Below are 10,804 nucleotides of genomic sequence, written 5' to 3'. Positions count from 1 at the left end.
CTGCATCACCTGGTAATCCTTTACAATTTAACCAATCAGATGACGACTTTGAAACTCCTAAAGTGTTAATGTTGTGTGTGTATGCATCTGATGTTTAGCCTGTTGTCTATGGCTGTAATAACTAGGTATGATACTATATAAATAGTTACAGAGTATTCGATGCCAACAGCCCAGTGCGTGCCAACATTTTGGGCAAGTTCGAGACCTGGCTCGTGGCCCTTTTCCGTGCTCCTGTTCCCCTTTCTCTCATCCTGTAACATTTCCTGCACTGTTCTGACAAAAATAGAAAAATATCTTAAATATACAACAATGATAGACTTTTTTTAAACTGCCCCTTACATTGTTTTGTCATGTCACAGAATACATTTCTGTTTAAAAATAGTATTTATCAAAACAGAATTGACTTTCCTTTATATTTATTTGACAATTAATTATTACAAAGTATCTGTTTTGGGAAGACCTCCTTAGATGGATAAGATAGGATTAGAATTGCACATTATTTCTTATTTCGAGAGTCTCGTGGCAACGTAGCATATTTTTGTCCATCAACCTTGAGAAATTCCCCTGGCAGCAGTAGTGTGTTTGACACTTGGAAACCACACACGCCTCTGGGCTGTCAGAGGTGATTCGTATGCCAGAACCCATCGGTCAGTGATATTGAGAGAGTCAGCTCAACAGTTTTTCAGAGTAAGCCCACTTCTACAGAGTATGATGCAAGTCTAGTGCAAGGAAACTGTTGGCAATCTCATTATCCCAGTATTCACTTTCTATTGGCTAGAGGTTTTTCTTCTCTGCTTTGTTGCTAGGCAAATGCACTTCAATCACTGTTCTTACTGCATACAAGATCCAGAATTTTTTGTAAATCGTCCTTTATCTTCATTTTAATATTGTTTTTTATGATTATTTATTTATTTCACAAGGACCCAGTGATTGTGTGTGAAGTACACGCTCTTTGTGCTTGCTCGCCTTTTCCAGACAGAACCCATCCCACATATCTTTTGTCGGTGTGAAAATAATAAAAAGGGGACTGTGATATATACTCTTATTACAGTCTGTCCGTCATTCAGAATTTTAATATGAGAGACAACACCTAATGAAATAAAATCTCACTTTCAAAGCGTCTTTAATCCCCCAAACTAAAGGCCACTGGGTTCAATGTCAATATCTCATTAAATGATGAAGAAACATGTTAAAACCATTTATCTGATGTAATCGAATGAAAGGATCTCAAATATGGAGTGCTGCTGTATACTAGTAATGTATGCCAGGTTGCACCTCTCCAGCTAACTCTCAGAAACTTTAAATCCGAAATTATTTTTTGGAATCCTTCTGAAAAAAACAATAGAAACCCTACAGAAAACATTACAGAAATTCTTATGGTTTCCATTAAAATACCACCATGAACCATTAGTTTTTTCCATACATTACAAAATTCCTTTTCCTGCTGAAAAAAATAATAGAAACCTTTATAGAAGTTATGTTGGTTTTAATGGTTTTAATGGAATTTGTATTGGTTTTAAAGGAAACTGTAATGGTTCTACTGGTATGTGATGGATTATATTGGTGGGATGTGAAATCCTATTGGGGATAAGGCCCAAAACACACTACAAAAAATTATTTTGTAATGGTTTTAATGGAAAAGCTAATGGTTCAGAATGGTATTTTAATGGAAACAATAAGAATTTCTGTAATGGTTTCTGTTGGGTTTCTATTGTTTTTTTCAGCAGGGATATTGGAAAAATGCCCAAAAAACTACAAAATTAAATTTGTTATGGTTTTAATGGAAAAAGCTAATGGTTCCTAATGGAAATTTCTGTAATAGTTTTTGTTGGGTGCTTTTAGTTTTGTATATATTTTTTTGCATACGCTGTAGATCCAGTGATCAAAGCACAAAAGCTTGTTTTTGCAGCTCACTTTTGTTACAGGTGACAAAAGAGATTTGGTTTGGTGTTACCTTGTAGGTAAAGGTCAGGATTAAAACTCAAGGTTGTTCATGTCCTGGAGAGCAGTCATGATCAATAAAGATTACAGGTGGATCTTCATCCCAACAGCAGGGGGGTTATTTTCCATCGCACGCTGGCCAACCCGGCTTCCGTTCATCACATCTGAATACTGACTTTGTCAGTTGTCATTTTTTTCTTTAAAATTTTTGCTTCTGGCAAATGTTTTTTCAAAAGTAACATCTCAGTCGTCACAACAGCTTTGTTCCTAATTTTTTTTGTCATTAATTTAGTGTAGAAAATACTAGATTCAACAATATCCTCTTTTGAGTTTAGAACTTCTGACCTTTGACTTCGTTCTTGTACAAAATGTATTTTAACACATCAGCATGAAGTGTTTATGGGGTCAACTTGAGAGTGCGGTTGAGTCATTTTCTCAGAAAGTACTCGGGACATCTCACGCTACTGTTGCCACGACCAGTCACAGAACGGTGTTAGATCTGGTGAGATGGAGAAACATGCCTAACTGCTGTAGATTTGCTCAGAAACTGAGATGTCAAAGTTTCCTTAGAATTTTATTTTACAATCTGTAACCTGTGCAATTATTCGATATATATATATTTGTATTAATTTGATAGCTATCCACATAGACCATTTTTGCTTCTTATCTGTCAGTTCATGAATTAACCTTCCCTAACCTTTCCTGAATTACTCATTGAACATCTAAGCTGATAAGTAAAAGCAATGTATGAACTCAACATGTCTGTCCTAAGAGATCAGACTTCCACACCCTGGGAAGATATGATTTTATTCATTGTTGCAATGAACAAGTTGAGACTCTGGCCCTTGGCTCAGGAAGACTCTTGGAAGCCACAGTAAGATGTAAAGGTAATGGTCTTCAAACTTTTCATTGTTCTGAATCACTTGAGCCTTAATTTCAAACTGTTATTGGAAGAAATACCTTAAATGTAATTGACATTTAAAGACGAAACAGCCACATGCAAAGTGATTCACCACCTTAACTTCTGTGGGTGTTTTTTCTTTGTATTTTGGCAAGTTGCACGCATTTGCATGCATCTTGTGCAAATCGCAGGTGAGAGAGCGAGAGAGAGAGAGAGAGAGAGAGAGAGAGAGAGAGAGAGAGAGATAAAGAAAGATATTGAGAGAGAGAGAGAGAGGGCTAAAGAGGGCTAAAGAGGGCGAGAGCGAGAGAGAGAGCGAGAGAGAGAGCGAGAGAGAGAGCGAGAGAGAGAGCGAGAGAGAGAGCGAGAGAGAGAGCGAGAGAGAGAGAGAGAGAGAGAGAGAGAGAGAGAGAGAGAGAGAGAGAGAGAGAGATAAAGAAAGAGATTGAGAGAGAGAGAGAGAGGGCTAAAGAGGGCTAAAGAGGGCTAAAGAGGGCGAGAGAGAGAGCGAGAGAGAGAGCGAGAGAGCGAGAGAGAGAGCGAGAGAGAGAGAGAGAGAGAGAGAGAGAGAGAGAGAGAGAGAGAGAGAAAGGAACCTTCCAAGCTAGAATAAAAAAACTCATACACACGGTCATGGTTTAATAGAGGCAGGAATGTACTAAGCGTTGTTGAGCTTTGATGAGTTCAACTTACGCTGAGACACACATAAAAGCCACTTTCATGACATTTATCAGCGGCTGACTGTGAATGATCTCACGCTGAAATCGAAAGATAACTCTGTGATGGACAGTAACTTAAACAGCCTCGGTAGCAATTTAGATTTTGTATTCTCTCGTTTAAGACGACGTGGCTTTTGATAAGGAGAATAGTCTGGGGAAACTGCAATTACAACGTTAAAGGTCAGTGTGGTGCAGGTGTCTTCGAGCAAACGTGGCTCATTGCTCTGTAAGTGATACGTGATGAACTGACGCAAGAGCATATCAGAAAAAAATGGACGAGTTACACAACTGTCTCTGAGCGACTGGAGATCGCACTCAATGGAATGTGAATGTGGGAGTCTTGACAGAGTGCTGTTTTACAGTCAATCAATAGAAAAAGGTGCGAACAGAGGAGTGAAAGATAGAGGTGTGTGCTCGAGAATATCACAGTTCACTTTGCTTTAGAACTCAGTTGACCTGTTGGGTTTATTCTAGAATATGTTCATTTTTATGACCAGCTGATAAGAAAGCAGGCCTTGAAGAGATAGTTCAGCCAAAAATGAAAATGATTTTATCGTTTACTTACAATCGCATAATTCTTAACCTATATGACTTTCTTTTGTCTGCATAATACAAAAGAAGATACTTTGAAGAATGTTGGTAACTAAGCAATCCCATCGACTTCCATTGTATGGACATAAAACTACAGAATCAAATCAAAATATCTTCTTTTGAGCTGCACGATAAATTTGTATAATTTTTGTAGCTGTTGACACAGTTGCACGTAATAACATTGACAATGTAAGGTGGCCGCAGAATGCTGGAAAGTACTGCAATAACCATCTAACACTTTGGCAATGAGAGGTCGGGGCATGAAATTACATTTAAACAGCAAACTGATTTGTAAGAGACAAACCGGAGATTGAATTATTCGCTGTTGTGCGGGCAAATATATAACAACAACCTGCAGGGAGCATTTATAGAGACAGCAAGAAGACATTAAACAGGAAAAACAACCATTATGATTCAATACGACCCGCTCGGAGTCAACAAACATTGCCTCTGAACGCCACGTCTGACCAGTTTCTAAATACATCTCCAGTTTCGTCTGTAGCTATTACTGTCTCTGCACAGATAAAAAACCTGTCCAGAATAGACCTTTATATTGATTCTTTGCGTTTCGGTCTTATTTTGATCTCACTGTTCCCAGTGGAACTTATTTGTGCCTGCTGTTTTGTCTCACTGTGAACACAATGAACAATTATATGGTGGCATTATACGGAAATATTGTGGCGCTGTATTGTCTTTGTTCACAAGCCTCATGTATCCTGCTGTTGAGCAGAGGACTGCAGCCGAGCTCCACATCAGCCTTGAGGGAACATAAAAATGCATCTCTGTCTTTGAAGTCTGGATGTTTCGGGTTTTTAACCTAGATGCTTTGGTTTGCTGTGTTTTTATATTGAGCAGAACTTTTTGAAAGATTTGGTGATTCTTACAAAAACATGTGCAGGTCATTTAGCACCATCCAAATTCCTGACACTTTATGCTTCTGAACGTTTTATTGTTATATTTTTATGTGATTTCAGTTATTCTTAAGGGTCATTTGCAGTTTTTAATGCTACATTTTTAGTAAATTAGATGTCTTATTTAATTATAAAAGATTATTTATATTTATTATAAGTAATTGGGTAGTTGACAAACAACCCGTAAATGTGCAATGAAGATAAATCTCTCTTATACTATTTTTTATTGCAATTATAAACATTTATAATGTAAAATAATATGTTGTGAACAGTTTGTTTACACCATTTTTCCTGTCACACTTAACACCATAGGACACATGGTATGTTTGTCAACTACCCAATTATAAGTAAAATAATTATAAATTATAATTAATAAATAAATCGATTTTTTAATTGTAATCTGCATGTATTATAGACATTTCAACACAAATTGCCGTTAAACAATTTCCAGTTTCAACATAATATATTATGGTTTCAGAACATCCCAAAAAAGAGTTCAATGTGCTTACTTGTCATGGAAATAGTGCAATGAAACCTGCATGTAAAGTCTAAATATTTTAATTCTTCGTTTTAATTTTTAGGTGAAATCCATGTTTTTCTTCTGTATTAGTTCTGTTCTCTTTCAAGTAGATTTTCAAAGTCATACCCATCACAAATAGGTTTTCTGTGTTTCGGCGCGAGCAGTTAAATGTTATTATATTTAATTATTGTGGCCTATCAGAACGGTCAGGATAAAAAGGCTGGTGAGCTTTAATAACCATTGCCAGGACCAACAGACCGCTGGGAAGAGACAGGTACGGCAGCGGGGTATTTCTCATGTCAGCCCATGCTAATGAAGATGGATGCACCCATTGCCATACAGTAAGTATGTGACTGTATTTTTGTCTCGTCCTGGTGTGATGCCAAATGGGGCAAATCCCCAGCTGTGTTGTGACTACCCCGCACATTTGTGTCTGTAGAGGAAGCAAGAATGATGTACAACCAGCATAAAAATAGGACGTCCTGGTCATATATTTCAAGCGTTTCGAAACGTTACATCTGAGAGACTTTCTTTCCAAGGACTTTCTAAGACGCTGTAACTCAGAACTTTATTTATCGGTGTGCTGCTTTGTCATAAAGTGCGACCTGGATGACTGGTTGTGCCAGTTGTGATAATGCACTTTCTTAAAAGATGTATGTGTCTAAAAGAGAGAAAAGGAGAAAGAATATTCTGGGTAAGATCTCTTTCCACCGAGGAGTATTTTTAGAGGCTCTCTGCTTATTTCTCAAACTTAAAAACATGCTCTATTATCAGCTCCATGTGTTTATGTAACCCTTTCCCCCTAATGAGAGTGCGCGATACAAAAATGGAGGTCACGGGCGCCTGTAAGAGTTTTTTAGGCATTAATTAAACTATGTTATGGGCTGTGCCAGCCATTGAGAATGTGGCCATTAGCAGAAACAACAACTTAATGAGCGCTGATGAAATGATAATGTGTGCTCAGGTCAGATGTATACGGTGTCTGTGTGTACGTATGTGTGGGGGTTTGTGTGGTATCAGGTCATGTTATGTTTCTCCTCTTTACTGTGGCTTATTACCACAGCAGAATATGGTTTTGGGCCACACGTTTGGCTGAGGATTCTGGCCCATGCGCTGCTTAACATAATGAAAATGCAATAGACAGGCCCAGTTATTGCTTTAAAAACATGTCAAAATGCATTTTTATTCAAATAATCTCTCATCAGGAAGGGCAGTGAGCGGTAAGGTAAGGGAGAGTTTGAAAGGCAAGGCATAGCTGGGAACTGGGACGTGCGGGGTTGTTGTTGTTGATGTTCAGGCCTTTCAGACGAATTTCTTTCCTTCCTTTGTAAAACAATGGGTATCAAGTAAATCTCTGTTAAACAAATAGACAGAAATCATTACTTTTACTTTCTTTTGCCCCTTACGAAACAATCTGTCATTTTAAAGTGCATTTTACTTAAGGTAGATACTGATATCAATGGAAGTGCTCTTTGAGTATACAATTTCAATACTACCTGAGAGTAAATTGACCCACTTTTTGGTTTATAAAAGAATGCTTTCAAGCAATAATTTTAGTGTAAAAGTAGTTAAATTGGATTACACAAATATATGTCTTAATGTGGAAAATATGCTAATATCAGTCTACTAAAAGTGAGTGCGCTATTTCATTACTACATTGGACCCACTTTTAGTATGCTTTGAGTGTAACATTAGTTTCCTTTACTCCCTTTATAAAAAATAAGTACACTTCAAGTTCATTTAACTTAGTAAAAGTACTTAGTACTAAAGTATATTAAGTATATATAAAGTATATAAGTATAATTAATGTGGCAGGTAGGTATGCTTATAGTAATGTACTTAAAGTAAGTGTACACTTGTAAGTGTACTTTTTCAATACTACATTGACCCACATTTTAGTTTATAAAAGTATACTTTAAAAATAATAGAATAATAGAAAAATTTGAGTACACAACTGATTTACAATTGTTAAACATTTTTTAATGTTTATTGATCATTTATCGTTGAAAATCAATGTAAATCTACAATAAGTTACTGGCAAACTGCTGCCAGTAATACTGTGATTTCTACAGAAATCTTGTACAGTTTATATACTTACTTAACATTTCATCTTTTAATTGAGATCTACATAAAGTATAATTGAGAATGAGCCTGATAAGTTATATACTTTCATTTTCATACTGTCATTTTAAGTACATTTAAAGTAGGCTCAAATACTGTAGGTAGACTTTTATTTTAATTTAAAGAACGCTGACCCACATACATTTGACCCCTGTTTCATCTGTGGTCTCACAGGTTAACGCAATAATTACCCCAACATTTTTCATTCAACGGGTGTCACATGGCTTAAAAATGTTCGACACTCGGATTATCCTCCTGTTTTGAAGTTGTAAAACAAGTTGGTTAAGAATTCATAGGTTGAATAGTCACACACATGACTAGTGATATAGGTTAAAAATGTTCTCCTAAAGCAGTGTTTTATCAACTTTGACCTGCCCCTCTGAACAATAAACATTGTTCTGTCCACCCCCTCTCTCTGAACTTACACCCATAGGCAGTCTTGCAAATATAATATATTACTAAATATAACCCCAATCACAAAATAACTCTGAATCATGTTATTTCATGAAAAAGGCTGTTATATCAGGTCTGCATACAAGTAAAGAGCTGCTTGTAGTAATTTAGTAACCACGCGCTTCCACTCATGCGTTTTGAGTGAAGGTGAGATGTTTTCTGGTTATTTCCATGTCAAGGGCCACACTTTTAAGGTATTACGGGATAGACAGCAGTGTAATGAAAGTGTGTCAAAAGCTCTGAGGGTAACATTTTTTGACAGAAATATTAACTTATATGTATTAATATTTTGTATGTTTTGTCAGTTGAATTAAACGATTTTGATTTCTATTTGTTTAGCTTCTCTTAAGTCATTCCTTTGAAATGGTGACAGTCAGCTTTCTGCATAATTGTGTAACCTTGAAATTCCATGAAATTTGTCAATGATTTCTGAAGTCAGACACTATGGCATCCCAAGATAACTCCTTGTTGACTTCATTAAAGTGCTGTGGAATGCCACACATATTTTGACACATACATACAGTGAGGGAAATATTTATTTGATCCCCTGTAGATTTTGTAATTTTGCCTGCTTACAAAGAAATGAAGGGTCTATAATATTTAAAGTAGGTTTATTTTAACGGATACCGACCGAATATAAAACCATCTGGGGGGGAAAAAGGTTATCTAAAGGTTAGAAATTGATTTGCATTTCAGTCAGTGATATAAGTATTTGATCCCCTACAAAACATTACTTTGTGGAGAAACCCTTGTTGGCAAGCACAGAGGTAAGACATTTCTTATAGTTGATCACCAGGTTTGCACATGTGTCAGGATACATTTTAGTCCACTCCTCTGTGAATCTTTGAGGTTTCTAGGCTGTCCCTTAGCAAATTGGAGTTTTAGCCTCCTTCGCAGATTTTCTATAGGACTAGGGTCTAGAGACTGACACTCTTTGGTTGTCTTGGCAATATGTTTTGGATCTTTGGCATGTCTTTGGCACATCCAAGACCCATCTTCAGTGATTTAGTTCAGGAAAGGAGGTTCTCGTCCAAGATTTTACAGGACATGGGCCCGTCAATGCGGTGAAGTCATCCTGTACCCATAGCAGAGAAAAAGCCCTAAACCATAATGTTTCCAACACTGTGCATTTCTGTAGGGATGGCATTCTTGGGGTCATAGTCAGCATTGCTCTCCCTCCAAAAACGAATCAATTTTGGTTTCACAGCACTTTTTCTAAAGCCTTCTCTTAATCATTTTGATGTTCATTGTCAAACTTCAGACGAGCCAGGCAGGCCTTCTTGGGCAGGAGGACCTTGCGGGTGCTTCAGGACTTCAATCTATTGTGGCATAGCGTGTTACCAATGGTTGCTTGCTTGCTGTGGTCCCAACTGTCTTGAAACCATTAACAAGCTTCTTCCGTAGTTCTGGGCTGATCTTTAACCTTTCTCATGACCATCGTAACCCAGTTGGGTAAATCTTGCAGAGAGCTCCAGACCAAGGGCAATTGATAGTTATTTTGTATTTCTTCTTTTTCCAAATAATCACAGTTGTCTCCTTTTCACCAAGCTTCTGTCTGTAGGTATTGAAGGTTTGTGCAGGTCTACACTTTTGTCCTTGACATCCTTTGAAACCTATTTGGTCTTAACCATGGTGGTACATGGTGGTAGAGAGGTTGAAATGGAAGATACAGATTTTGTTGGCAGGCATCTTGTATATACATGACAAGCTGATTTAGGAATATTTTCTCAAAGTGATAGGATGAAGCTGTGGTCCATATTGGCACATTACCAATCTGTGGAGCCAGAATTCTTTCTGGTTGGTAGGGGATCAAATACTCATTTCACTGACTGAAATGCAAATCAATGTATAATATTTATATGCATTTTTCTCCTGATATTCGGTTAAAATAAAACTACCATTAAAATTATAGACACTTCCTTTCTTTGTAAGCAGACAAACTTACGAAATCAGCAGGGGATCAATATGGTAATAAGTTGGTATCATGGTATTTATTAAGGTATTTTGCATAAATATTTCATAGTATTACTGTCATAATTTTCTGTCTTTGTCAGTCCTGTCTTTGTCAGTCCATCATCATCTCATTGCTCTAACATCCTTCTGTGTGAATAAAGAATCTAGTGAAAGTAATATTGCAGGCATGCGTGTGTTTTGTAAGCATGGAGAATAGATCTGCATGGTTACAGTAAATATATCACAATGATTGTGCCTTTATTCGTTTATTCAAAGGGTTTGAGAAACCTGTTACACAAACACAGAGGAGCTGAAAACCATATTTGTGGCAGAAAGACAGCATGTGAAATGTTTTAGTTGTTTTCCACTTCTAGTGAAGGTTAGCGGTGGCCAAGAACATTGTATTTTTTTCTCTTCAGATCCTAATAAAAGAGGATAAAAGCGATTCTAAAATGTATGATGCGATTAAATGGTGGCAGGCTGTTTCTGAAAAGAAATATTAACCTTGTCTGCAAAGATTCAATGAGCAAGAAATTATATTTTTGAGAATATTTTTCAAGATGTGTTTAATATAGCTGTAGGATTTTCAATGGAGGTCAAAATGACCCATTTTTGGTGGCTTTACGGAATACACTGCTCGTTTGCTGGTTTTGCTAGCAACATCTATGCTGAAGAAAACGGTGATGTACAAAAG

This window comes from Barbatula barbatula, assembly GCF_947034865.1.
Source record: "Barbatula barbatula genome assembly, chromosome: 20".
NCBI lineage: Eukaryota > Metazoa > Chordata > Actinopteri > Cypriniformes > Nemacheilidae > Barbatula > Barbatula barbatula.
The sequence above is the reverse complement of the archived record's forward strand: the minus strand, read 5'-3'. Positions refer to the sequence as shown.